Source organism: Lissotriton helveticus, chromosome 3_1, assembly GCF_964261635.1.
Source record: "Lissotriton helveticus chromosome 3_1, aLisHel1.1, whole genome shotgun sequence".
NCBI lineage: Eukaryota > Metazoa > Chordata > Amphibia > Caudata > Salamandridae > Lissotriton > Lissotriton helveticus.
Genome location: NC_136061.1, coordinates 340,485,690 through 340,513,628, shown reverse-complemented (window position 1 = coordinate 340,513,628; position 27,939 = coordinate 340,485,690).

Below are 27,939 nucleotides of genomic sequence, written 5' to 3'. Positions count from 1 at the left end.
GTTACTGTGTTAGAACCATTTTTCATCTGTATCACTTATGGCACTTTTTTCAGCACCATCATCAGTATAATATTGTTTATGTATTGTTAACATGAATACTGCATCAGTGATTGCAATGGTCCTGTATTATTTAATTTCACAGACCCCTGATGAAGGGTCACTCCAACTCACCCGAAATGCATTGGGTATTGGAATTTTGAAAATCAAACAAATGATGAAGATGCACATCAATGATGTTCGAAAACAAGGAATAATCATTTTGTAAATAAAAATCTACTTACGATGGGATAAGAATTTTTGATTCATGAGTTACTTATCTACAATTATCCAAGTGAAGAAACTTGACAGTTTCATGTTAAAAGAGCGCACGCCTTAGTGAGAAGAGTATTCTTGTCACATGATCTTTGAAATTACCAGTTTGAAATCTTTCAGTAATTTTATACCCAAATTTATGGCAGGTTCTGCCCCGTATTCATTTTGAATCTGTTTCAGGACGTCTGGTATTACCGCCATGGACGGAACACCGTGTGTTTTGGTGTAGATTGCAGCGAAGACTGTACCCCAAGTGTTGCAGTCCTCCAGATGTGGTGTGATCCCCATTGGTAAACAGATTGTTAGAATTCTGTGTTTCTCATGGGGGGTAGTATTAGGAAATACTGCTTCGATTTGAGTAATTTTTTGAGCTATCCAGAATGCAAATTGTTTCCTCTTTGTAGGTAACTTACCTATGACTGAGTGTAAAGTCTGTGGTGTAATTTTTAGTGTATTTCCCTGGTGAGATGTATGTTGTGGAATCACTATTGCAGGTTGGACTGTGAGAGTCCGCATGACATATTGAACCAAGGGTCTATAGATTTTGATTAACTCCTTGAGTTGAGCTAGTGAGTTTACATCTTGACATTTCTTTAATGCCAGGATGTGGTGTATAGCTGGCTAAAACCGGCCATGTAGCTCCTGGTCTACCTAGTGGACTGAGCCTGGTAATGTGATTTAAATGTTTTAGGGCGCCTTTAAACCAGAGCTCATGCTCCTGGTATGTGAGTGGAATTTCAATATCCTCTAAAGGAATATATTCCTCTGGTGGTTCATATTCTTTGTAGAAGTGAAACATCTGTGTTACTGGATTTGCTTCGGGGAAGACTATCCACGAATAAATAACCTCTGTCTGGTGATATTCATGTGCCTCTATCACAAAAACTATCCTAATACCTCTCGATGTTAGGCCATTTTTTATAAGTTTTATAGTGATGGCTTTCCTTAAATTCATAGGAATGCATACAGCATCCTCGTCGGTTTCATAAACACCTGTTGTGTTAAAAGCTGCTGGATCAGCCGCAGCTCCACCGTTCTCGGTGTTTTTGCCGTTATTCGGGCATATGAGCATCATGGATGAACCCCTAAGGAATAGTTGTTCATGCATAATAATGAGTTTCTAGGAGAAATCAATTTCCAGGCTAGGGGAAGTCCCTTCTGCTTAAGAGTCTGGCTTTCCAAGAAATCGTTGTGACGTTTGATGAACGGATGGAAGTAGCCATGCCTGTATTTGGGGAGCATGGGATATGCCTAAATAAGGGCTTGATTTCTATGCCTATATAAGGGCAACGTCAATTGTAGCTATATAAGGGCATGAATCAGGAAAATTCATTCGGAATCTAAAACGCCATACAACAAGGGAGTTCGAATTGTCCTAAACAGTTGCAGCATGGTCTCATCTTCAAACTTGCCAGGAAATCGAGACTCATAGAAGGATCTGAATAGAAATGGATCTAGGACTTGGAGCAGGTCCATGCCTTGGAGGAGGTGCGCTGCTTAGATTGCAACCTACCTTGCTTTTTTGTACTTGTATAGCATTGCCTCCCACTCCCTAAAGGCCTTTGGGTGCATCCAGGAAGCATTTGTGCATGTCTTTGAGTCATGCCGAGACTCCAGATACTAGAGGCAAATGTTAAGTGGATTTGTCACTAAAATCTGCTTCTTGCAGCCACAGCATTGTTTTAGACTTATTGTTTTCAAGGAAGACATTTCTGTGGCACCATGCCTGTAAAAAGAAGATTTTGGCAAGAGTAAAATCTGTATTTCAGGTAAAATCAACATTTAAAAATGTATTTTAAAAAGCTTTGCATTGTTCACAAATGCTGTTTGGGGGTCCCCTGATGTTCTGACAAGTAAAATGGGTTATATCTTCCTGCTCAGTGTCTCTGCTCCTCCTCAGCCTTCTGACAGCGGTCAAAATGTTCCAATTCAGAATGTTATAAAAAATCTAAACTGTGGCTGACATTCTTGATTTCAACCCCTTGCCTCTGGAACTCACTCCCTTTAGAACCCACTTCTTCTCTTGCTCAGTTAATACAAATCTGAAATCCTTTTCACAATATTTGTTTGAATCTCTGTTTATGTACTCGACTAGTTCTAGCGTCAACAGACCTCTTTGGTGAATGCTACACTTTAGAACACACTAACATTAACAGTACTCTGCCTCGACCCTATTCATCTCAATCACTGTATATGCTTCAAACTCTTTAACATTGTCTCTTTTTGGTAGTTTTGAAAAAAAAGTTGGTTAGCCCTTTCATGTGAAAAGTCACCAGTCTTTCGTATTCTAACCCCCACCAACGCTATACTGCTCAACATTAACTCTCTGCTCCACCCCAAAGACCACAAATTCTCACAAAATGGAATGGCCTTCGAGGGGAGAGCATTATGTCTCCCCCTCATCGTAGCAATTGAATTTTGAATTCAAGAGTCTAAGCCCCTCTACCCCAATACCCCTGTATCCCTTCTCTGACCTCCAATGGAGTCTACTGGCTCTCACTATTACTATGCTGGGCTTCTGGGTTTCCTAGGTCCTTCAAAAGACTAACGCCAGCTATGTCCATGGCAAGATCTGCCCTATGTTTTTCCGATGGCCAGTCATTAACACCCTCAACGAACTGAGCACCACTGTAATCTGGTGTAATTGTGTGATGGGCAGGCCAATTGATCTACTGCCTGAGAAGTATGTTACCATCTAGGCTTATATTGGCTTCTTCTGGCACTTTGACTACGTGCTTGGAAACTTTCCAAGTGAAAATAATTGTGAATGAGTTTCCTCATTGGACCAGTGTCTCTATTTTACGAAGAAAGTCTCGTCTGCTGCTAGATCATTGCAGAGCCACAGTTTATGCCCTTCGAAGGTAATGCAATCTGGAGCACATCAAAGATGTTATTCCTCCCTTTCTACAAGGTAATGGACCTGTGTCACTATCAGGGCCGGACTGGGAACAAAACCGCCCCTGGCAAAGTGCTCGGCCGGCCCCCCACGGGTGGGGGGGGAAGGAGGGGGGTAGGGGTTGGAGGTGCAGCCGAGCGCTTTGCTAGGGCCGGTTTTCGGCCGATTTTGCAACTATCCTGAAAAAACGGCCCTGTAACAAAATCGGCCCCCAGGGGCTCAAAACCGGCCCCCACCCTTGCGGCCCACCGGGGGATTGCCCGGTGCCCGCTATAGCTAGTCCGGGACTGGTCACTATACATGGGGGTGCTTGTGCCCGGCCGTCGTTCTTCTCGTGGTTAAGATGGTGGCTCCTGGAGGCCTGGGCCCAGCTCTGAGCAAAAACATCTGTCTGGGGCCGTCTACAGGATACATTTCCCCCACCTGTTTCCTTCGTACTTCCTCATCTTTCATTCTGTTTTGGGGCATCCTGGGGGACGGTTGAGGGGAGCTGATGAAAAAGTTCCTTACCTTCAGAAATGATCTTTCTGGTGCATACTCTATCTGCCTTCCGATTTCTCAAATTTGAATATTGAAGGTCATATACTGGACCAAGAAACTTCTGGAATAGCTCTCCGTGGCTGATGGGTGAGTTGACTGATAATTAACGTGGGAATTGCAGCCACAGCAATTTCTTCAGAGGTTCATAGCGACTCACCCCTCACCCTGATGTCCCTTCTGTGTTTTATACTGAATCTTTCGAGACAGGGAAAGAACAATACCACCAGTGTACAGGAGAATTGCACCAACTAACTCAGCAACTTGTTAAATGATGGTAGAGGTTTTCCCAGAATGGGGAGGTTGCATGGTTGGTAAAGAATGTGCAGGTAGATAAGAATATCGACCAAAAAGATTGTTAATGAACGTAAGGAACTTTTTTTTATTCATTTATTGGATTTTCATTCTTTAAAAAACCACAGTTAATCCTAGTTCTAAGGACATTTACCATTGACATCATAGAATTAGCATAATTAATGACATTCAGGATGTCCGTTTTGCATTTTATTGATACACATCATCAGATATTACCAATAGAGCTTCCCTTTACCATGACCAAAATACTTCATACTTACGTACATCTTACATTTTATGACTCCTCTAACTTACATCCAATCCCCCAAGAAACTTGCTAACCAGAAGAACAAGTTACTTACCTTCACTAATGTTTTTCTGGGGAAAAGTCGATCTAACCACAGGTTCCTCACCTTAGAATATCCCCAGGCATTGTGGCAGCGTGCTAACTCCTCACTGCCCGGAAGGAATCGAGCAAAGATGCTTATAAGACCCATTCCTGCACGCTGTCAGGGTTTTGTTTTTTCCCTTTTTGCACCCTCAGATGTTGGTTGGTAACACTCTCCTGATCACTAACTTGAGACCTTTCTAGATGTCATAGAGGCCACCCCACAGAACGCGTATATGAAGGGCCAGTGAAGAACCTCTGGTTAAATAGAGTTTCCACAAGAAAGAGCTTTAACAAAGTAACTTGTTTTTCTGATGGATAATTCTCACTGCAGATTCTTCACCTTAGAATAGACACCAAAGCAGTACCCCACAGGTGGAGGGTCTGTGGAGTGAGCTCAGACCACGAGTTCTGGCAGAATCAAGTGGGTGAAATACCCTACACACTGGAGCTGGCTGTCAAAATAGTAGTGCTTTGCAAATGTGTGCACTGATGCACATGTCGTAGCAGCTTTGCAAATGTCAGAGACAAGCACTCCACATGCTAATGCAGTGGTAGCAGCCTTATCCCTTGTGGCATGGACTCTCAAACCTTCTGGAGGAAGTTTTGTGGCCAGTGCTGAGCAGATTCTAATACAGAGGAGTATCCATCCTGACAGAGCCATCTTCTGCACAGCCTTCCCTTTCTTCGCACCACAGAAAGCTGATCTCCCACTCGATGGTCCTTATTACGATCCATGTAAAAGCTTAAAACCCTTCTGGGGTCCAGTTGAGGGGGTCTCTCCTTTTGAAAGGGGGGTGGAGGGGAGTAAAGAATGCTGATAGAGTGATGGATTTTCCAATGTTTCAGGGATTCTCAACTTTTAGTAAAAATGACTCTAGAGTCCTCAGTGTGAGAAGTTGGCCTGGTATATGATGTTCACTATTCTAGTGAACACCTTGCACCAGTCCAAACAACCCTTATGGTGATGGTTGTAAGTCAACATTATAGACCAGCTATCCTAGTGGTAGCGTGGACAGAACAGTCTTAGGCTAAAAGACTCTTGAGGGCGTGTAAAGCCAGCTGTTTCACCATATGTAACCCCTTGAATATCAAATGAAAGGACACCACACAGGATATATATAAAATATATATGTATTTATTCACTAACACACTCCTCTGAACTCTTTATGAGAACTGAGGCAAAAGCACATAACAAGATACTTAGTTAGAATACGTTAAGTTGCACAATTTACGGTTAGGCCCAAGGGGCGAAGCAAACCATATACTAAGTAAGTGGTATAAGTACCACGTCACGAGAAAAGGAAAGGCCTAGGGCCTAGAGAATCGCTGGGCCTACACTATCTGAACCTTAGGTTAGGAGTAGGAGGCCCACAGGCGGCGCGTGCAGTGTCTTTACCCACACGCGAGAGTCAATGTAAAGTCAATGGGAACTTAGAAGTTAGATGAATAAGAATTTAGCTAGGAAGAAACAACTAAAAACCTAGACACTTGGATAGTCAATACCCTTAGGAGCACCAAAGTACTCGCGTTACCTCACCCACGGACGGCAGGTGCATAGGTGTGAAGATGTGTCGGGTTTCGTCGTTGAAGTCTATGGAGCCTGTGAAGAAAGATGCTGCAGGCGACCAGGGGGAAGATGTCCGGGTGGATCGAGGATGGAGAGGACCTGAAAGCAGAGGGGACAGAGTCTGGGTCACTAGCCAGTGACCGGGTGGAACCAGGAAGGAACCAGATGACGTCGAGGAGCAATCAGGTGCTGTCTTGAAGCTTGTCTCTTCAGCCACGCGGATCAGGAGGCGTCAAGGACGACCAGGTGCTGGAGGCGAGCTGTCCCACGAAGGTTCTCGCAGATTGGAGTCAACAAGCCTTGGCAAAGGCAACCCACGCAGGATTCAAAGAAGGCTTCTGGTGCAGACCAGCAAGGTCTGAGGTGCCTCACCTTTGTAGGGAAGCAAGGGCCAGTCTGGAGCAACCAGACCAGCGAGGTGATTCAAAAGGATTGTCGTCACAGAGGCTACTAGCCAACGGGCCAGCAACAGGACAACACGTCGAGCAGAACACAAGCAGAAGGGCCCCACTCAGAACTCGTGGAGTGTGGAGGGCTGATCTTCGGTGCAGGTGGAGCTCGGATTCGGGGTTTCTCAGTCCCCAGTCCCCAGCTTCGAGGATGCCTCAGGTGCTGCACAGTTAGCAAGTTGCAGGCTTTTCAAGATGTCCGGTCCCACGTGTCTCGTCGCCTCCACGGATCTCAGCTATGCTACAGACGTGAAGAGAGGGTCAGAAAGGTCTGGAAGTATGGGTCTTGTCATGCTCTGTGCTCGGGTCCCGGCGGGAGCGTCGACAAAGCAATCCGTTGATTTGCTGGATGGTGCCTGGTTGCCCAGGATGGTCACTCCTTGGCCACAAGGGAGATTCTTCAGTCTACAGCTTCAGCAGAACGTTGAAGGTCCAGAGTTTTGATTCAAGTTTCAGTTTAGGATCAAATCTAAAGTCCAAGGACACAGCTCCTACCTTTATACAGCTAAAAGGGGCTGGATTAGTTCCTAGGTCCCTTCTATGGGTGGGACCAGGAAGAGGGGTGGTTACACCCCCTTTCATTTGTCCAGTTTCGCGCCAGAGCTGGGGCTGGAGTGCCCCAGCAACCGGTTTGAACTGGGGTATGCATGGAGCACCTAGTGTGCCCCAGGTAATGTCTCAATCTATTCAGCCCTCCCTGTCCCAATACACAAAGTCCTGTCTGGGGTGGTGCTCGCACCATTCCAGGCAGTAAACCTATTGTCCAAACCTCCGTGACTGGAAGGATTCCCAGCAGCAGGAGGTCAGACTTGTGTCTGTGGCAGCAGCGTCCATTTTGTGACGCTGGGGCTCTGGTTAACTTTAACCGGGATAGTCAGCAACAACATGTCTTCTCCCTCTAGAAGGGTGGAATGCTACCCCCTTCGCCAGAATTGGCGAGGGGGTAGTATTCCAAAGCGTATGACACCTTACACAACATGTTTTGATAAAGTCAAACCAGAATTAGCATTTAACCGCGAGGTTCATAATACACTTAAGAGTAAATGGTATGGCAATATCATAGAACAGCTATAAGGACATGGTTCCGAAAGCTGCAGACAGGCTCAGCTCATGCTAGAGCACCATCTCACACATAACCAAGCACTCTGCCTCCAGGATTGTTAAGGCCTGCCATAGGAGTGACTTATAGCTTACTGTGTGTCTATATGTAAGGTTAGATATAGGAATACTATACCTAAGCAAGGGGTGATTACATGACCTTGCCCCAGCTGAGTGATCAGCCAGTTGTGTCAGTTTGAGAGGCCAGCCAGGGGTGGCATAATACATGCTGCAGGCCCTGGTAGGCCTTGGTTACACCTATACCCGGAGTACCTAGGGTACACTTCTACAGGGGCTCAGGGGTTAGAGGCAGCAGACCCGGGAGCTGAGATCGGTCCTGGACCAGGGTTCAATTCCCCGCCTCAGCGGGTCTTGGGCTAAAAATTCCACGGACTCGATAATTCTCGCCCCGGTGCCTCCTCGACTCACAGGTTCACACTCTGCGACTCTGGGCAATAGCTTGCTTAATCTCCACAACGGCCCCTCGCGGCGGGATGCCTGACTTTCACCTTGTGGATACCCTGCTATCTCACAGGGGAATACCAGGAAGGGTTCCCTAAGCAAGCGCCGGGAAACCCACTGCGGGTAGCTGTGCGCTATATAAGCTCAACTACATTTACATTTACATTTACAGGGGCTGACAAGGTGAACCAATTCCCAATTGTGGTTGTACCTCGAGTACATGGTGTGAATTTAGAGAGTGCATCTGGGCTGTGGGTCTGATTAGCAGGCCCACAGCCACATCTAAGTCGAAAACCAGTAAAGCAAAAGCAAAAAGTGGGGGTGACCATAGGAAGCAGACCCTAGTCTCCTACACACAGCACCCACTTGTCTAGGAAAAAGATGGCGAAGTGCGATTGCACTGGAAGTGCCTAACGTTCATTCAAGCGACAAGCTGATGTAATTGCAATGAAGACTGTCTTTATAATCAGTAGAAGCAGTGAAGAGTTATGCATCAGCTCGAAGCGCATACACATGAGAAATACCACTACAAAGTTAAGGTCCCACTGTGGCATCACAAACTAGTAATGAACATGTCTGTCAAGCTCTTAATACATCTAATCAAAAAAGGTGATTTAAACAAGGACAAGCATAGAAAGTATTTACAACAAAGGAAACAAACCATGACCGACCACGGTTAAGTACTTCAATTCCAACTGTTTCATGTAATAGGGTCAGGTGCAACTACTCCCAGCATCCGCCGTTGATAGACACCACAATTTCGAAGAAGTTCATGGATAAGGAAGGTGCACTCTGAAACAAGTTATTCAAATACACAAGCATAATCCATCAATCTTCTTTATTCAAAATGTCGTTTTAAAACCAGCACACAGCTAGCGCGTTTCGTTCCTGGACGCCAATGGAAAATCATCAGGACTTAAAAGTAAAAATGCAGATTAAGTAGAGTGACGACAAATATAAAAAACCTGTATCCTCCAGATAATAACGTCACATGAGGGTAAAGATTATAACCAATAGTATTAAGTCAGGCTTCAATTACTAGGCAGCTGCCGGTTATCATGCTGCTGTTCATACCTCCTGCTTCGTACAAATTGAGCAGTAGGAATTTAAATATTTTTCCTCTTTCATTGTGAGTGAACTTCGGGACTCTTTCGATTTTCATTGTCCAATTTACATATAGATCGTATACACTCAATCTAAATATATACCTAAGAATTGAAGCCTATCAAGTCCTACGGCAGGGTGCAGAATATTCCACAGGCAGAGCATGACACTTTACATGGTTTGACAGAAAAAACGTGGAACTATTGTTTTTAATGTGGAAAAGCCTCATAGCCCAATTGGCGAGTGCAGAGTTGCATGCTGACCCATCAGCTGTGCTAACTCTGGAATAGTGCCAACAAAGTGGGTCATCCGAGGTATCAAACAGCTCATTACATGGCCTGACTTGATTCCCAAGTCGAATGAATGTAACAAGTTGCAGTGTGCATCTTTAGCAAGGTTGTCATTCAGTTGCCTTTAATTCCCTGTGCTCATGCTTGTTTCACACAGGGTTCTGTCGCCGAGACAGCTTTCTGCCCTCCTTGGGAGATACGCTAACAACACAGGAAAGGATACAATAGTGGCCTGCTCTGGAAGGAGGTGTCACCTCCCTCATGCAGGACCACATGGGTGTTGGCCCAAAAGGCGAGCTTCAAGGGAGAAGTCTCCTTAGTAGGACAAATGAGTAACACTTGGAAGAGGGGCTGCTCCATTGTTCAGGCACACAAGCTGGCACTTGGGACAGGAGAGGGCAAATTGGTTGCTGAAGCACAAGTTACTACTTGCGTAACGATATATCTGTAAGAGACATTAGTTAGTATTAGATTCCTTACCTTAGAATATCCCCAGGTGTCAGACTGGATCCGGAAACTTTTGCGTAGCAATACCCCTGCGCATCGGTAGGCGTCGTCGGCATCGTTAGCGCTGGAATGATGTCGCCGGAGTACTTATACGCCGCCCTCGCGCGCTGACGTCAGTTCTTATACACAGCTTTTCCGCCCTGAAAGGGGATGACCTTAACCCTAGATATCGGTTCGCAGAACGGGGAGGATGGGTGGGTCGGTAAGGAATCTATCACTAACTAACGTCTCTTACAGATATATCGTTACACAAGTAGTAACTTGTGCATCTGAAAGAGACACGTTAGTGATAGATTCCTTACCTTAGAATAGATACCCCAGCAATACCAACCCCGGTGGTGGGTCTGCAAACCAATAATCACACCAGAAAGTCCTTGAGGACAGATCGGCCAAAGAAGCCATCCCTCCGGACTGGACTATCCAGGCAGTAGTGTCTCGCGAACGTGTGCAGCGAGGCCCACGAAGCTGCCTGACAAATGTCCTGCAAGGGGAATCCTCGGCCAAGGGCAGTAGTAGTCGCCATGGCCCGAGTGGAGTGGGCCGTCAGCCCAACAGGAGGTTCCTTCATGGCCAAGGAGTAACACGCCTGGATGCACAACACGATCCACCAAGAGATGGTCCATTTGTGCACCGCCTGTCCATCTTAGCGCCCATGTAACCAACAAAGAGTTGGTCATCCACCCGGAACTGGCGTGTGCGATCCAGATAGTAAGAGAGCGCACATTTTGGGTCCAGTGGTGGAGCCTCTCCTCCTCTTTCGAGGGATGCGGAGGCGGAAAGAAGGTGGGCAAGGTGATGGACTGCCCAATGTGGAAGGCTGTGACTACCTTGGGCAGGAAAGAGGGTCTTGTCCGCAACACAACCTTGTCCGGATGGACAGAAAGGAAAGGAGGTTTGGAAGAAAGAGCCTGGAGCTCACTCACTCTCCTGGCAGAGATGATGGCAACCAGGAAAGCAGTCTTCAGAGTAAGAAGACGGAGAGGACAGTTATGAAGTGGCTCAAAGGGAGCGCACATCAGATAAGTAAGTACAAGGTTCAAGTCCCACTGAGGCATCACGAATGGAACAGGAGGGAACATGTGTGTGATGCCCTTCAAAAACCTATTTACAATCGGGGACTTGAACAAAGATGGCTGATCAGGTAGCCTTAAGAAGGCGAAAAGGGCAGAAAGGTAGCCCTTGATAGTGCCCAGAGCAGAGCCCTGCTGGGCAAGAGAAAGAAGGAAGAGGAGAACCTCAGAAAGGGGGCAGAGAGTGGATCCACAGCCTTTGCTGTGCACCATGATACAAATCTGTTCCACCTGCAGGCGTATACCGACTTTGTGGAGGGACGCCTGGCTGCCAGAATGACATTACAGACTTCAGGAGGCAAGTCAAATGACGTCAACTGTCGCCGCTCAATCTCCAAGCTTGTAGGTGGAGACTGGACAGGTTCAGGTGGAGGACCGTCCCCTGCTGCTAGCCCTTGATAGTGCCCAGAGCAGAGCCCTGCTGGGCAAGAGAAAGAAGGAAGAGGAGAACCTCAGAAATGGGGGCAGAGAGTGGATCCACAGCCTTAGCTGTGCACCATGCCACAAATCTGTTCCACCTGCAGGCGTACTGCCAGAATGACATTACAGACTTCAGGAGGCAAGTCAAATGGCCTCAACTGTCGCCGCACAATCTCCAAGCTTGTAGGTGGAGACTGGACAGGTTCGGGTGGAGGACCGTCCCCTGCTGCTGCTACAGAAGGTCCTCCTGAAGAGGCAGACTAATCGGGGGATCCACAGACATACTGAGTAGCTCTGGATACCAAAATCTTCGTGCCCAGTCCGGAGCCACAAGAATAACCTGGGCCTGGTCGAGCATGATCTTCTTCAGCACTCTGGGCAGAAGTGGTATAGGCGGAAAGGCGTACAATAGACCGCGACTCCACTCCCGATGAAAAGCGTCTCCCAGCGAGTGCCACCTTGGAAATTCCAATGCGCAGAACAGATGACATTCTCTTCTGTGGCGAATAGATGTAACCAAGGCTCTCCCCACTGCTGAAAGAGACCTTGCGCCACTCGTGATCCATCATGCACCGACGGCTGAGTTTGTCCGCCCTGGCGTTCAGAGAACCTGCCAGATGTTGAAATACCAGGGTCACGCCCTGATGTTCCAGCCACTGCCAAAGGCGCAGAGCCTCCTGGCATAGGTTCCACGACCCCACCCCGCCCTGTTTGTTGTAGTACCACATGGCGGTGGTGTTGTCCGTGAACACCTGCACTACACTCCCCCGGACAGAGGGGAGGAATGCCTTCAGTGCAAGACGGATCGCCCGCAGCTCCAGAAGGTTGATGTGGAGCTGGGACTCCGCCGGAGACCAGAGGCCTCTGATCTCTGCCTCTCCCATGTGGCCCCCCCCCAGCCCTGGAGGGACGCATCCGTCACAACTACGTGCTCTGGTTGGGGTAGGGAGAGGGATCTGCCGCTGACCCAATCGCGGTCCGTGAGCCACCACTGCAACTGTTTTGCAGTGTCCTCCGAGATCAAGACATGGTCGGACAAGTTGCCCTGATGCTGGGCCCACTGTAACTTCAGGTCCCACTGCAGAGCCCGCATCCGCCACCGGGCGTGATGCATAGAAGGATGCAGGAGGCCATCAGCCCAGAAGCCGCAGCGTCAACCTGACCGAGACTCGGGATAAAGGCTGAAAGATCGGAATCAGAGCCTGAATATCCCGAACCCGCTGTTCGGGAGGATAAACCCGAAACTGCGCCGAGTCTAGAACCGCTCCGATGAAGAGGAGCTTCTGAGAAGGACACAGGTGTGACTTCGGCACATTGATGGAGAACCCCGGCAGGTGCAGGAGGTGGCTGACGACTGTCTGGGGCGAGCCCGCCTTCAACAACCAGTCGTCGAGGTAGGGGAAGACTGAAACCCCTAACCTGCGCAGATGAGCTGCGACCACCGCCATCACCTTCGTGAACACCCGTGGGGCGCTGGTAAGGCCGAAGGGAGCACGGTAAACCAAAAGTGCTCGTGGCCTACTGTAAACCGCAGGTAACGCCGGTGGGCCGGCAGGACGGGGATGTGAAAATAAGCGTCCTGCAAGTTTAACGCTACCATCCAGTCTCCTGGGTCTAGGGCAGCTAAGACCTGAGCCAATGTCAACATCTTGAACTTCTCCTTCCGGAGGAAGCTGTTGACGTTCCGTAGGTTCAAGATAGGGCGTAGGCCCCCTTTGCCCTTCTTGGGTACCAGAAAGTAGTGGGAAGAACAATCACACCCTACTTCTGGCCTAGGAACACGCTACAGGGCCGTAACTTCCTCTTGCAGAAGTTGCAAGTGATTCCCCCGACACGCGGTGGTATTGCAGTGGCATGGCTGGAGGGGTCGCCTCGAAGGGGAGGGAGTAGCCCCTTCGGATGATTTGCAGCACCCATATGTCCGGCGTGACAGTGCGCCAGTGGAAGTGGTGATGGCGAACCCTGCCCCCCACTGGTGTCACATGGGCCTGAAAGCACTGACTAGGAGGGTTTTGAGGCGGGTGCTGCAGGGGAAGGTGTGGACTGGCCTCACCGTTGTCCCCGACCACCGCCACGGCGGTTTCCACGGCCGCCACCGCACTGTGTAGTAGCCTCCGATGCGTGGCTGGCAGCACGTGTGGGAGCGCCCCTTCCTGGCCACGAAAGGAGCGAAAGGCAGCCGTTTGCTGGCGTGGGGCCGAGAGGCCCAAGGACTTGGCGGTAGCCCTGGAGTCCTTAAAACGCTCAAGCGCATGGTCTGCCTTGTCGCCAAAGAGGCGACAGCCATCAAACGGCATGTCCAGAAGGGTGGCCTGGACATCAGCCGAAAAGTTGGCGGTTCTCAACCAGGCGTAGCGTCGAACCGCCACCGTCGTTGCCATCGCTCTGCCCGGTGAGTCCGTGGTATCCAGCCCACACCGGATGGAATAGCGTGCCGCATCTCGACCCTCCGCAAGGGCTTGGGCGAGTTTAGTCCGGGCCTCCTCCGGACATTGTGGCAGCACGTCTGCGACCGTGTCCCACAGAGTGTGGGTGTAGCAGCCAAGAGGCATGCGGTACTGACCGACCGCAGTGCCAAACTCAGGGACGAGAACACCTTCTTACCGAATTGTTTGCACCTCTTGGATTCCCGATCGGGTGGAGCCGTCGGGAATGCGGTCTGGGAAGTAGAGGCCTGGATAACCAGGCTCTCAGGGGTGGGGTGGGTGGACAAGAAGCAAGGGTCGCTGGGAACCGGGTGGTAGTGTCTGGCCACGTTCCTATCTACAGGCTGACCTGTAGCGGGCTTGACCAAGTGCCCACAAGAACGTCACACAAGGCCTCATTAAACGGCAGCAGAGGCTCAGTGGAGCATGACTGCGGTTTAAGGACCTCAGTGAAGAGGTTAGTCCTCACGGCCGCGACGGGGTGCGTCAGGCCCAAGGCCTTGGCCGCCCGCGTCAACACTACACTGTAGGCAGCCCCCTCCTCCGTAGCCACGGTGGGAGGGGAGACAAATCCAGTGTCTGGCGAAGTGTCAATTCCACTGGCCTTCCCAAGCTCATATGTTCAGTCCTGTTGAGACTGGCACTCCTGTGCCAGAGGGTCCACAGACCTCTCCCAATCACCCTCGTCACCCATCTCCTGTAGTTCAGGTTCAACAGATGGGGCCGGTTCGTGGAAATAGAAATCTCCATACGACGTAGAGAGCGGCGCCGGAACCGAATCAAGGGCAGGATCGGGGACGGCGCCGACACCCACAGGGCCGGCACCGGTGAGGTCGACCGGCGACAACCCGGATCCGGAACCTGATCCAGCGAGGGCCTGCGGCCCCGGGTACGAAGTCGCCGGCGGGGCCGGAGCACCCGACGGCATCGGAGCCGAAGCACCCGACCCGCTAGGCCCCAAGCCGGGATCGTTGTGTGAGAAGTTGGCCTGGTATATGATGTTTACTATTCTAGTGAACACCTTGCACCAGTCCAAACAACCCTTATGGTGATGGTTGTAAGTCAACCTTATAGACCAGCTATCCAAGTGGTAGCGTGGACAGAACAGTCTTAGGCTAAAAGACTCTTGAGGGCGTGTAAAGCCAGCTGTGATACCATATGTAACTCCTTGAATATCAAATGAAAGGACACCACACAGGTTATATATAAAATATATATGTATTTATTTACTAACACACTCCTCTGAACTCTTTAGGAGGTCAGAGGCAAAAGCACATAACAAGTTACTCTTAGAAATACTTTAAATAGCACAATTTATAGTTAGGCCCTAGGGGCGCGTAAAACCATATACTAAGGAAGTGGTATAAGAACCACGACTGGAGAAAAGAAAAGGCCTAGGGCCTAGAGAATCGCTGGGGCTACACTATCTGACCCTTAGGTTAGGAGTAGGAGGCCCACAGTCGGCGCGTGCAGTGTCAGTACACTCACGCGAGAGCCAATAGAAAGTCAATAGGAACTTAAGGTAAGTAACGAAGATTTAGGACACTTCCGGTCTAACTAGGAAGATACAACTAACAAAACTAGACACTAGGATAGTCAATCCCTACAGGAGCACCGAAGTACTCGCGCTACCTCACCCACGGGCTGTGCGTCTTTCTCTTTGATTCCTATGAAGCCTTGGAAGAAGATGCTGCAGGCGACCAGGAGGAAGATGTCCGGGTGGATCCAAGGGTGGATCTAAGTTGAAGACCTGAAAGCAGAGGGGACAGAGTCTAGGTCACTAGCCAGTGACCGGGTGGAACCAGACGTCGTCGAGGAGCAATCAGGTGCAGTTGTGAAGCTTGTCTTTGCAGCCACGCGGACCAGGAGGCGTCGAGGACTACCAGGTGCTGGAGAGGAGCTGTCCCAAGAAGGTTCTCGCACATGGAGGGGTCGACTTCAAGATCGGAGCCAGCAAGCCTAAGTAAAGGCAACCCACGCAGGATACACAAAAGGCTTCTGGTGCAGACCAGGAGGGTCTGAGGTACTTCACCTTTTCAGGGAAGCAAGGGCCAGTCTGGAGCAACCAGACCAGCGATGGATTTTCAAAATGATCGTTGTCACAGGGCTACTAGCCAACTGGCCAGCAACCGGGACAACGCGTCGAGCAGAACACAAGCAGAAGGGCCCCCGCAGATCTCGTGTAGTGTGGAGGGCTGGTCTTTGGTGCAGGTGGAGCTCGGTGTTGGGGTGTCTCAGTCCCCAGTGCACAGCTTCGAGGATGCCTCAGGAGCTGCGCTGTTAGCAAGTTGAAGACTTTCCAAGTTGCCTGGTTCCACGGGTTCCGACGCCTTCCACGGGAGTCGTGCAGTGGGGTCAGAGAGGTCCGGGAGTCGAGGTCTTGTCAGGCTCTGTGCTCGGGGTCCGGCGGGAATGGGGACAAAGCAAGCCGTCGAGTTGCTGGATGGTGCCTGGCTGCCCAGGGTGGTCACTCCTTGGCCACAAGGGAGATTCAGTCTTCAGCGCAGGTGAATGTCGAATGGTCCAGAGTTTCGTTTCAAGTCGATTCCACGATTAATCTAAAGTCCTGGGGTTCAGCTCCTACCTTTATACAACTAAAAGGGTCTGGATTACTTTCTAGGACCCTCCTATGGGTGGGACCAGGAAGGAGGGTGGTTACACCCCCTTTCCTTTGTCCAATTTCGCACCAGAGCCTGGGCTGAAGTGCCCCAGCACCGGTTTGAACTGGACTATGCATGGAGCACCTAGTGTGCCCCAGGCAGTGTCTCATTCTATTCAGCCCTCCCTGTCCCAATACACAAAGTCCTGTCTGGGGTGGTGCTCGCACCTCTCCAGGCAGGAAACGTATTGTCCAAACCTCCGTGACTAGAAGGACTCCCACCAGCAGGAGGTCAGACTTGTGTCTGTGGCAGCAGCGTCCATTTTGTGACGCTGGGGCTCTGGATAACTTTAACCGGGATAGTCAGCAACAATATGTCTTCCCCCTCTCGAAGGGTGGAATGCTACCCCCGTCGCCAGAATTGGCGAGGGGGTAGTATTCCAAAGCGTATGGCACCTTACACGACATGTTTAGATAAAGCCAAACCAAAGTTAGCATTCAACCTCGAGAATTATAATGCACTTAAGAGTATATGGTATGGCGATATCATAGAACAGCTATAAGGACATGGTTCCGCAAGCTGCAGACAGGCTCAGCTCATGCTAGAGCACCATCTCACACATAACCAAGCACTCTGCCTCCAGGATTGTTAAGGCCTGGCAAAGGAGACTTATAGGTTACTGTGTGTCTATATATAAGGGTAGATATAGGAATACTATACCTAAGTAAGGGGTGATTACACAACCTTGCCCCAGCTGAGTGATCGGCCAGTTGTGTTAGTTTGAGTGGCCAGCCAGGGATGGCATAATACATGCTGTAGCCCCTGGTAGGCCTTGGTTACACCTATGCCCCGATTACCTAGGGTACACTTCTACAGGGGCTGATAAGGTGAACCAATTCCCAATTGTGGATGTACCTAGAGTACATGGTGTAAATTTAGAGAGAGTGCATCTGGGCTGTGGGTCTGATTAGCAGGCCCACAGCCACATCTAAGTCGAAAACCAGTAAAGCAAAAGCAAAAAGTGGGGGTGACCATAAGAAGCCGACCCTACTCTCCTATACGTTGGGCCCGGAGGCGCCACGGAACCCGGCGGAGGAGGGAGGGACCTCATGGCTATGAGGTACCGCTCGACCTCCTCTGGCGTCGCACCGTGCCCAGGGACCGGAATGTGTGGGGCAGGTGGCGACGACCGCGACTCCGTCGGAGCCGCGTGGGTAGTGTCACCCGAACACCCGGCGCGTCGCGCAAGCTTCGGGGTGGGTCGGAAGAACGATGACGTCTCTCCGACCTCTCATGCCTTTTACCTGAGGACCTGGATCCTGAAGACCGATACACACACTCGGAGCTACGACGGCTCCGACCCCGCGACCGGTCCCTTGACCTCCTGTGGGACCGTGACCTGGAGCGGCACGGGCCGACTGCCGGAGCTCCAGTAGCTGGCGGGACCGCTCCCGCCTAGCCTTAGACATCAGGGCCCGGCAGTCGGAGCAGGTGCGGTCGTCGTGGTCGAGGCCTAGACAATGAAGACACCGGCGATGGGGATCGGTAACCGACATCAGTCGGCTGCACTTGGAACAGGGTTTGAACTCGGGCATCCCTACCGGCACCGTAGGAGTCAAAGACTCGAGTAAAGAAATGATCTTTTTTCAAAAAATTTAGTCAAAAAATTACTAAAGGGGGGGGGGGGGAGGGGCGTGGCTAGCAGCCAAACATGGTGGCGTGTAGCGGAGGAGCTCTGTAAGCAAAGCGGCCCCATCCCATTAATCCGCACATTAATCCGGCACAAGTTAGCCTCTGGAGGCAGATCCCGAGGTCGTAGACAGAGCGGCACCGTCCGGCGCAACACTGGTGTAAATCTGTTGCCGAGAACCAGAGAAGACGTGCAATATCCGTAAAAGCCCTACCCGCAATCCACCAGCACCGGTCCCAAGTAACCATCTGCCCGAGCGGAAGTGAAGGAAGAACGGGGGTGACGACCGGAAGCCAGCCCGGACTCCGATAGTGAGGAAGAGTTTCTAGGCAGTATGACCCGAATGGGGTGGCGACAGGGGTACGATATCAGCACAGACTGCACAGGGAGGAACCGAGACATCCAACTGACGCTGGACCATCGGGAGGCGACTGAGGCATAGAGCACACCCCGCCGTCGCGATTTAGACTGTCGGACCGCACAGTGGGGAGCGGCACCGCAATTGATCCCTCGTTGTGGGACAGCCGCCGCACATATCGGTCCCTCCCCCCCCTCGAAAAAAAAAACGGTAAGCAGACGCAGCGCTGCCGCTGACTGGAGGCACGCGGGAGGCACGGTGGCCCCGCAGAGTTGAAGGAATACCCATCCGGTTGATAGCACCGGGCGACCCAGGCCCGCACTCCACAGCCAGGCCGCAGGAACGGTACGAGGCGCCCGGGTGGGGCGACGGCTCGTGCGGCAGTTCGAAGAGGTAAACAGAGGGGCTCGGGGACAACATTGACATTGTGGGCTCTTAAGAAGGTGACGAGACAGTGTATGAGGCCCAGGGTAAAACGGGACATATATGCTGAATCAAGCACTGTAGGCATAATATTTCCAGTGAAAGAGTTGATAAAGAGAGAGTACCTCCCTACGGCAAACACATACCAGCAACCACTGAAGGCGACGGGCTGGCACGACTCTGGAGTCCCAAAATACAGCAGCAGTGTGATATATACGGAGGTAACAGCACCTCATTGAAAGGCCCCCCTGCACAGTGCTAGTCGCAGCGACTCAAAGCATGGAGAGCAGAGGACAGTACGAGTGCTTGTGAGGAGTGGCCCACGCCCAGCGACTCCGTGAGGACGAGCACCATGGCGGGCAGGGGGCCTAGAAATACCGCGACGCAAGCTAAGCTGGACAAATACGCCTATGATAAAAACAACCCGCCACAAACATAGAGACGCACCCCCCCCGGGGAAAAGCCTGGAGGGTGAGGGGGCCAAGAAAGTAACGTTGGAGGACATAATGAAAGCACTGTCCAATGTACAGACGACGGTGGGGTCGATCTCCACGGATGTGAATCTATTGCGAGCAGGCTTGCACAAAATGGCGGAAAGGGTTGCACAAGTGGAAGTGGTTGCGAAGTCCCTGGTGGACGACACCTCGGAGCTGCAGTTGGCGATGGAGCGTATGGAAGCGGTGAATAAACAACTTCAATAGAAACTGGACGATCAGGAGGGGCGCTCGAGACGGAATAACGTACAAATTTTAGGAGTGCCGGAATCAGAAGGCAAACGAGCGATGGACCTCTATGTCAAGGAACTAATTAGGACCAAGTTGAAGCCCAAAGGACTGTCGCTTTTCTTCTCCATAGAAAGAGCACATAGGGTGCCCGGCGGAGCACCGAAGCCGGGTGCTGCGCCACGACCGGTGCTGGCCAGATTGTTCAATTACAGAGATAGGGATACAATACTCCAAGCAGCAAGGGTTTCGCCACCAATCAAGATTCAAAACTCGACACTGTCCTTTTTCCCCAGATTACACGGCGGAAGTGGCCCGTCGTCGGAAAACCTTCACAGAGTTCAAGAGAACATTCAGAGCAAAAGAACTGCCTTACTCGATGCTGTTCCCGGCAAGATTGAGAGTAGTTGACAACAAGACATGGTTTTTCGACACGCCTGAAGCCGCAGAGGACTGGTTGGAGGGTTGGCGACAAGTAGGAGCACCTCGCCGCACCAACAGAGGCCAACGAAACCAGCAGATCGGAGACCTCGCAGAGACACAGACGTCGGGACGGGACAATCTGGAGAAACCATCGGAACTGGGTTCCGAAGACGGCGAACAGCGGCCGGGCTCCTGAGGGGCCGGCTCGGGCAGACATAACGGCTGTCATCTTCTATGACGGACGTATTGCCCTTGGACTCTAGACCGGGAGAAGCTAAGGAGGGTGGATGGGACCGCTGCCACCATGAGACTCCTTACCCCCGCAAGCAAGTATAATGGTTTGGGACTGGGAAGAGCACTCTGCTAAGTTGGGGAGGCGGGCGGCTTTATGTCCGTGGAGCAGGGAGGCGGGTTGGATTCAATTGTTGTTGTTCGGTTTACACACGTTGCGGCAAGCTACGACAATAAGCACACACACCACTCAACAAGACAACAGATATATCGCACTGACGGCGGAGAACTGGATGGGCGCATTTAAAGCACCTCACTATGTCACAACACTCACAATCTGCCGCCCATAGTGGCATAATGCAACAAACAGCGGTTACACACCTACGAATGCTCACTTGGAACGTGAGAGGACTGGGGACAAAATCAAGAGGGGGCTAGTATTGCAAGCTATCAACCGTCAAGGCACAGCATTGGTTCTATTACAAGAAACGCATCTCACAGGGAGGGCATGCCATGCGCTAGACAGGCGGGGCTACAGAATGGCTGCACACTCTGAGTTTACCTCGGGCTCAACGGGGACAGGCATCCTGGTAAAGAAGACCTCGCCGTTCATTCCCTTACAGCACAGGGTGGATGACCGAGGACGTTTTGCGGCGGTCCATGGACAGTGGGAGGGCCGGCTGCTAAACGTAGTATCGGTCTATATACCACCAGCCCTTCAAACTGCAGCATTGCCGGCACTGGGGGAATTTCTACTGAATCTTTCAACAGGAGATACCATAGTTGGGGGGGACTTTAACTCAGTGTTAGACCCAGAGTTAGACAGGTTCCCGATACGGGCACTTACGCCAAGTTCTTCCAATTTCCAGGGATTCCTAGCAGCAATGGGCATGGCAGGTATTTGGAGACACAAACACCCCACTACGAAGCAATACACCTATCACTCACCGGTACACAACAGTTTACCCCGTATAGACTATTTCTTGCTGCTTGGCAATGGATTGAGCGACGTAGATACCATAGATATACTGCCCAGGAGAATATCAGACCATTCTCCGTTGGTATTAACTCTCTCCAGCTGGGAAAAGACTTGTAAAAGGATGTGCCTCATATACCCTACTTATCTGAAAGTCCCCAAAATTAAGAAAGACCTCAAAAAAGCAACTAAGTACTACTTTGATGAAAACGAAATGTCGGCATCCTCTCCCTCGGTTCTGTGGGAGACTTACAAGACGGTCCTCTGAGGACAAGCAATTGCTTCAATTACTGGGCACAAAAAGTCAGACCAACGGGAGCTTTCTGAGTTAGAACCATCATTACACCCGGCGAACGTGGCCCATATGGCAGATCCCACGGCAGAATCTGCACACACTCTGCAGTTACACCAGCAGCAATACAGAGAACATCTTAGGCTACAGGTAGTCAACAATATCTCGGCTACAGCCCATAGAGTTTACGATTTGGGGGACAAGGCCGGGAAAATGCTAGCCTGGTTGGACAAGAGGGGGGGGGGGGGGGGGGACAACAAAGGCATACAACAGTTACACACAAGAGAAGGAATACTGCAGACGCGCCCAGAAGAGATTGTGCACACACTGGCAGATCACTTCCAAACAGTTTATACCCCAGAGAGAGAAGTCACAGAAAGTGAAGTATTAGAATCCCTTAGCCACATAATAGTCAGGCCGCTTCCACCGGAAGCAGCCCAAGACCTAGAAGCAGATCTCACGGTCGATGAAATACAGCTGGTGATACATGCAATACAATCCGGGAAAGCCTTAGGCCCAAATGGGATCCCCCCATTGAATGGTACAAGCTCATGTCTGACACGCTCAGCCCGCCACTGCTGGCAATGTACATGGAGAGTTTGGCGAGCGCGGTACTCCCGCTGGATCAGCGTACCGCTACGATAGTCGCAATCCCGAAACCCGGTAAACCACCGGTAGACTGCTCATCTTACCGCCCGATATCCCTCCTCTATGCAGAAGCGAACATTCTCGCGAAATTGTTGGCTTATAGGCTAATGGCCCATCTCCCGTTGTTGATACACCCAGATCAATCGGGCTTCATGCCTAATAGGAGCACTGCTCTTAATCTCCGGTGTATGCAAGGGGTCCTGGCACAAGCTCAGTCGTTATTAGAACCGGCGGTGATTCTTTCCTTGGATGCCAGAATGGCGTTCGACATGGTAGAGTGGGGTCACCTATTCGCTGTCCTGTCCCATATGGGATTTGGCCCTAAGTACATGGCTTGGATAACACCTCCTATACTCCAATCCAGTCGCTCAGATTACTGCTAATGGTCACATCTCGCACACAATCCCGCTGGCAAGGGGGAGCCATCAGGGCTGTCCCTTATCACCCTTACTATTTGCCCTAGTCCTGGAACCGCTGGCGACACGGATTAGAGCAACGCCATTGCTGAAAGGGATTAGCTGGAAGGAGGGGTGGGAGGATCGTGTATTGCTCTACGCCAACGATATGTTGTTGTACTTAATGGATCCAAACAGGAGCATTCCAGCACTCCTCGCACTCTGTGATGCCCACGGGAAAACATCGGGCTACACTCTAAATTGGTCAAAATCCGTAATATACGTTCTGAGGGGTCCTGAGCCCATACTAGCTGCGGACTGCCCGCTGATGCTGGCCTCGGGCTCCTTCAAATACCTTGGCATATATATCATCGACAGCTTAACAGAGTTCTTTGAAAAAAATCTGAAACCTCCCCTGGAACGACTGCGGAATGAGGTGACACACTGGGCGTCATTGCCACTAACGCTCCTTGGTAGAGCAGCGCTCTACAAAATGAGGGCTCTTCCAAGATTTCTGTACGCCCTAGAAAACACCCCAAACCCGGTCTCGCCACGATACTTTCAGCAGGTGACGTCGTTGGTTTCCAATCTGTTGTGGAGCATTGCCCATATCAACTAAACAGAAGTTGGTACGGGGGGGGGGGTTGGGCTGCTGAACCTGCAAATGTACTATTGGGCCGCACAACTCAAAATTGTGAACCAATGGATTCATACACCCCGAGATGACCCGGCCTATAGGACCGACAGGGCACAATTAGGCACAGTCAGCAGGCTATCAGTACTCTACAACAGAAGCCAGGTGGCAAAATACGGCCGCGATATGGCACACGGCACAGGCGAAATTGGGGTGGAAGGGAACGATCACTAAGCTCACCCCACTCTGGGACACTAAGGCACTGGGGCAACTGAGACGGAGTAAGGGGTTTACACAATGGGATAGCATTGGAATATCCACAGTGGGAGATTTATGGGATAAAGGGACCGTGATCCCGTTCACCCTGCTCCAACAGCAATATGACCTGGGACCGAATGAATCCTACAGATACATGCAGATCAGACATGCTTTATTGCAGGCACTACCAATAGACACCGAGGTCCCGGAATCCTCACCGTTAGAAGATAGACTACTCACTGACTACATGCAGCATAGTGCAACTTTGCTTACCTACCGTAAGCTGATCAATAACCTGTCGGACACTACATTGAAATTACGAGAGAGGTTGATTTGATTTGTGGTTTTGTAAAGCGCTCGTATGTCCGTGGGCGTCTTGGCGCTGTAGAGAAGATGTGTTGTCCTAAACTGGTGAAAATAGTTTATCCGGACTTGAATAGCCATGTTTTAAACGCTTTTCTAAATGACATTAGGGAGGTACTGTTTTTGATTGCGAGAGGGAGTTGATTCCAGTCTTTGGCGGCATGGAGCAGGAAGCTTCTGCCACCCCACCTCGTTTGTTTGAATCTAGGAACTTGTAGCAATTTTGCCTGGCTAGACCGTAGGTCTCTTGTGGGGACGTATGGCTTAAGGTGTGTTCTAAGGAACAGAGGTCCCGATCCTTGGAGCGCTTTATATGTTAGACACAGTGATTTGAATCTAATTCGTTTTGCCAAGGGGAGCCAGTGTAGCATGTCTAGATGGTACGAGATGTGCTCTGATCTCGGTATGTTTAGTATCAGTCGTGCTGCGGAGTTTTGCAAGCGTTCTAATTTGGTCAGGTATTGGGCTTGCATCCCAGCATATAATGCATTACCGTAGTCAAGTCTTGATAAGGCTAAGGTGGTTACCACTGTTTTTCGGGAGTCTATGGGGATGTATGGCAGCAGTTTTCTGATAATTTTTAAGATGAACCACATCGTAGATGCTAGTTTGTTGGTTTGGGCCTCAAAGGTGAGTTTGTTGTCTAGTAGGATACCCAAGTTTTTAACTTTGGCCATCGGTGAAGGGCAGTTGCCCTTCACCGAGAGGTGGGTAGAGGAGCTGGATGACATGGATGATACGAAATGGAATGAGGCGCTGGCGTCCCCAAGGGAGGTGGGCATTTCAGCCAAATTCAGATTAGTACAGCTTAAAATCCTACCTCGAATATATTATGCTAGAACCACGCTACACAAACTGCAAAGAGCACCACATCCCTATTGTCTTCGTGGCTGTGGTGAAGAAGGTACACTATTTCATACCCTCTAGGACTGCCCATTCATAACTGCATACTGGGGACAAGTGATTCGCACCATTTTAACAAAAACTCAAGGTATTCCTGACACCAGAGCCACGTAAATGTATTTTGAATATTTGGGATAGGAATGATTTATCCAGATATGGGCAAATATGGGGCACGTTGGCCATCATGGTGGCAAAGAGAGATATAGCACAAAAATGGGGCGCATCAGAATTACCCACCATAGCACAGTGGAGCAGGAACATGGACATACTAATGTTGACAGAACCGGCGGTGTATGTAACTAGGGCCTGCCCTCGCAAATGGAACAAAATATGGACTTCTTGGAATATATATAGAGGGGAAATATGTGACCCGTTACTGGAAGATGACGTCACAAGCTCCAACGAGGTAGAAGATGGGGAATAAGATAGGAATTGGGGGCTGATGACCCCCGGTAAGATGGACAGCGATATATCACGCATGATAATGTGGTTTGAAACTTTGTGTATGTGCACCTGTATATCCAAATTTGCATAATACTGTGGTTGTATTGAATGTCAACGTGTATGTTTGTTACTCTGGAAAATAATAAAAATCTTTTTAAAAAAAATGACTAAGGGGTAGAGCTTCTCCGGATCTGCGCTAGCTGGCACGGAAAAAAGAACTGACGTCATCGCGCGAGGGCGGCGTCTAAGTACTCCGACAATGTCATTCAGGCGCTAACGACGCCGGTGACGGACGCGGTGCCGCGGACGACGCCTGCCGGCGCGCAGGCGTATTGCTACGCACAATTTTCCGGATCCAGTCTGACGCCTGGGGATATTCTAAGGTAAGGAATCTATCACTAACGTGTCTCTTTCAGATTAGCATGGCACAATCTGTACATGTAAAAGCTAAAAAAAAAAAAGACATTGAATATTTAGGTTCAGGGTCGCATGCTCAAAAGATGTCAACCTTGTCACTGACGAGAACGGCCTTCTTCATAACTCCCACTTTCTTTTATTTGCCTTCTGAGACTCCCAGTAGCATATCCACTTGAATTCCATTCACTTAGTAAAAATAAAATGGTAATCTCTTCATTGATTACACGGTCATGTGAGGGAACGTCAGATGTGAAACCGCACAGTAGCATGAACCAGGAAGAGGATGTAGCTTTACGGCTAGAGCAAGCAACCTCAAAGCTGGGGAACCAGGTTCGAGTCTCGGCAACGACTCTCAACATCCTGTGATTCTGGGCAAATCACGTAATCTCGCCGTGCCTAACAATGAATATGTCCTTGTGCATTGAAACAGGTGCTCATGTAAAGTGCTCTGATATCTTCGAATCTATTTTGCGCTATATAAAAACTCTAGAAAATAAATAAAATTGTACCCTAAGCCATTTCTTTCCAGCCGATTATACAGAAATATCGGTCTTAAAATTGTTCTCTATCATGTGCTGTGAACGAGTAAGTGGACCCAGTGCCCAGATCACAATTACAAAGAGGGTACTTGGAGAGCTGCTAGGTGCCCGGGTCCAGTGGGTCCACTGGATTTTACGAACCAAAGAGAAGCAAAACTACCAGATGTCACTACAACCAGGTGTAAATTGGAAACAGTGGGGTGCCTGCCACTTGTCACTCGCAATATGCTGTGGACCACGGAGGAGAGATCCATTATACTTGTTTTTCCAGTGATGGTGAACCATATCAGATATAAACATAGTCCGGGCACATGCCGTGGAGAATTACTTTTTGCTTACATCTCCAAAAGAGCAGAGTGAAAATTCACCAAACCAAGAACTTAATGATCACTGAAAGGTTGAAAAAAATGGTTCGCCATTAAAATTTGATGACTTTTAATTTAATAGTTTCGGAGTTCTGCACGGCAAATCTTTTCTATGTAAACCCCATGTTAATTTAAGGAAGTGAAAAGTTTTGCACCCCCATCCCATTATAATTTCTGAGCCATTTGAACATCTGCCCACTGAATGCTGTTTACCCACAGCTTAGAGCAAACTGATCAGAGGAAAAAGTTATTATTAACTGTACAAAATAAGAATTTCTATTAAGTGAGTTGCCTAACCAACCTGCAGAGAACACAATGTATTAAACAAGCATGAAAATGGCAACTGTGAACAGGCACTTTAGTAATTTTGCAATAAAACCGTGAGTGTATGGCATGCTCATACTTACGCAATTTAAAGAGCAACTTTGCCTACTTTGTGTGAAGAACTAACCATCCGAGATAGTTAATGTTTCAGCTGCAGTGGGAGGTACGAGTCTCCTGTGCTGCGAAACCAAAAGCGAACTGCTCATGGTTTTCTTTCAAATTAGCAAAGTAGGGGCACGTTGTGCCGCATCGATTGGGACAGTGTGAAACAAAGGTGAGATTTTAGGGTGGCGTGCGTGCCCCACCTGAGATGGTGTTGCGGGGGGAGGGGGCGCGTCCCACAGTATGGTCTAGAGGGTAGGGGCAGATCTTTGGAATCCGACAGAACTATCAATCAAATCCATGTCTGATAACAATATTTGTGTCTCATTCTGCACACTCCAAAAAACTTAAGAGATTTTCCTGAGGGGGAAAAAGTTTGTCAAGAGACAGCAAAACTAGCTCCACATGCAACTTGGAAGGCTCAGAAAGAAAGGAATTGACATCACATATGACGCCATCTGCTGATGTGAGGGAATTGATTTCAAGTTTCTGCATCCAGTCTGGCACCTGGGCACAGTCACAAATGAGGAATCACAAAATAAGTAATCTGCAGTTCTGTAGTAGGGGATCTCTGTGTATAGTCATAATCTAGTGAATAGTCCCGCCCATGTGCGTGGACCCCGGAGCAATCAAAAATAATCTCTTAAAATGCAGAACTGCACAGACACTTAAGAGAGAATTTAAAGACAGATAATGCAGCCTATATCTACAGGCTACACTGTCCAGTACTTCAACTAGAAATTCCACCAAAAATCCACAAACAGCAAAGCCTGTCCAGATTTCCCTTGCTTTAACAGCAAACCCCCTCTAGAATGATAGAGGGGAAGACCTGGACAGACAAGCCCCATAGACAGCCAATATGTGGCTCAAAACAGGATACTGTGACTTTAAGAGAACCTTCCAGAACTTCACAGTATCCCAGAATGCACTGCAGGTCCCTTTTACTTTCAGTTCTTTTTTCCGGCTCCTGCAAGCAGGACCCTGGAGCATTGAGCTCTCCCTTTTTTCA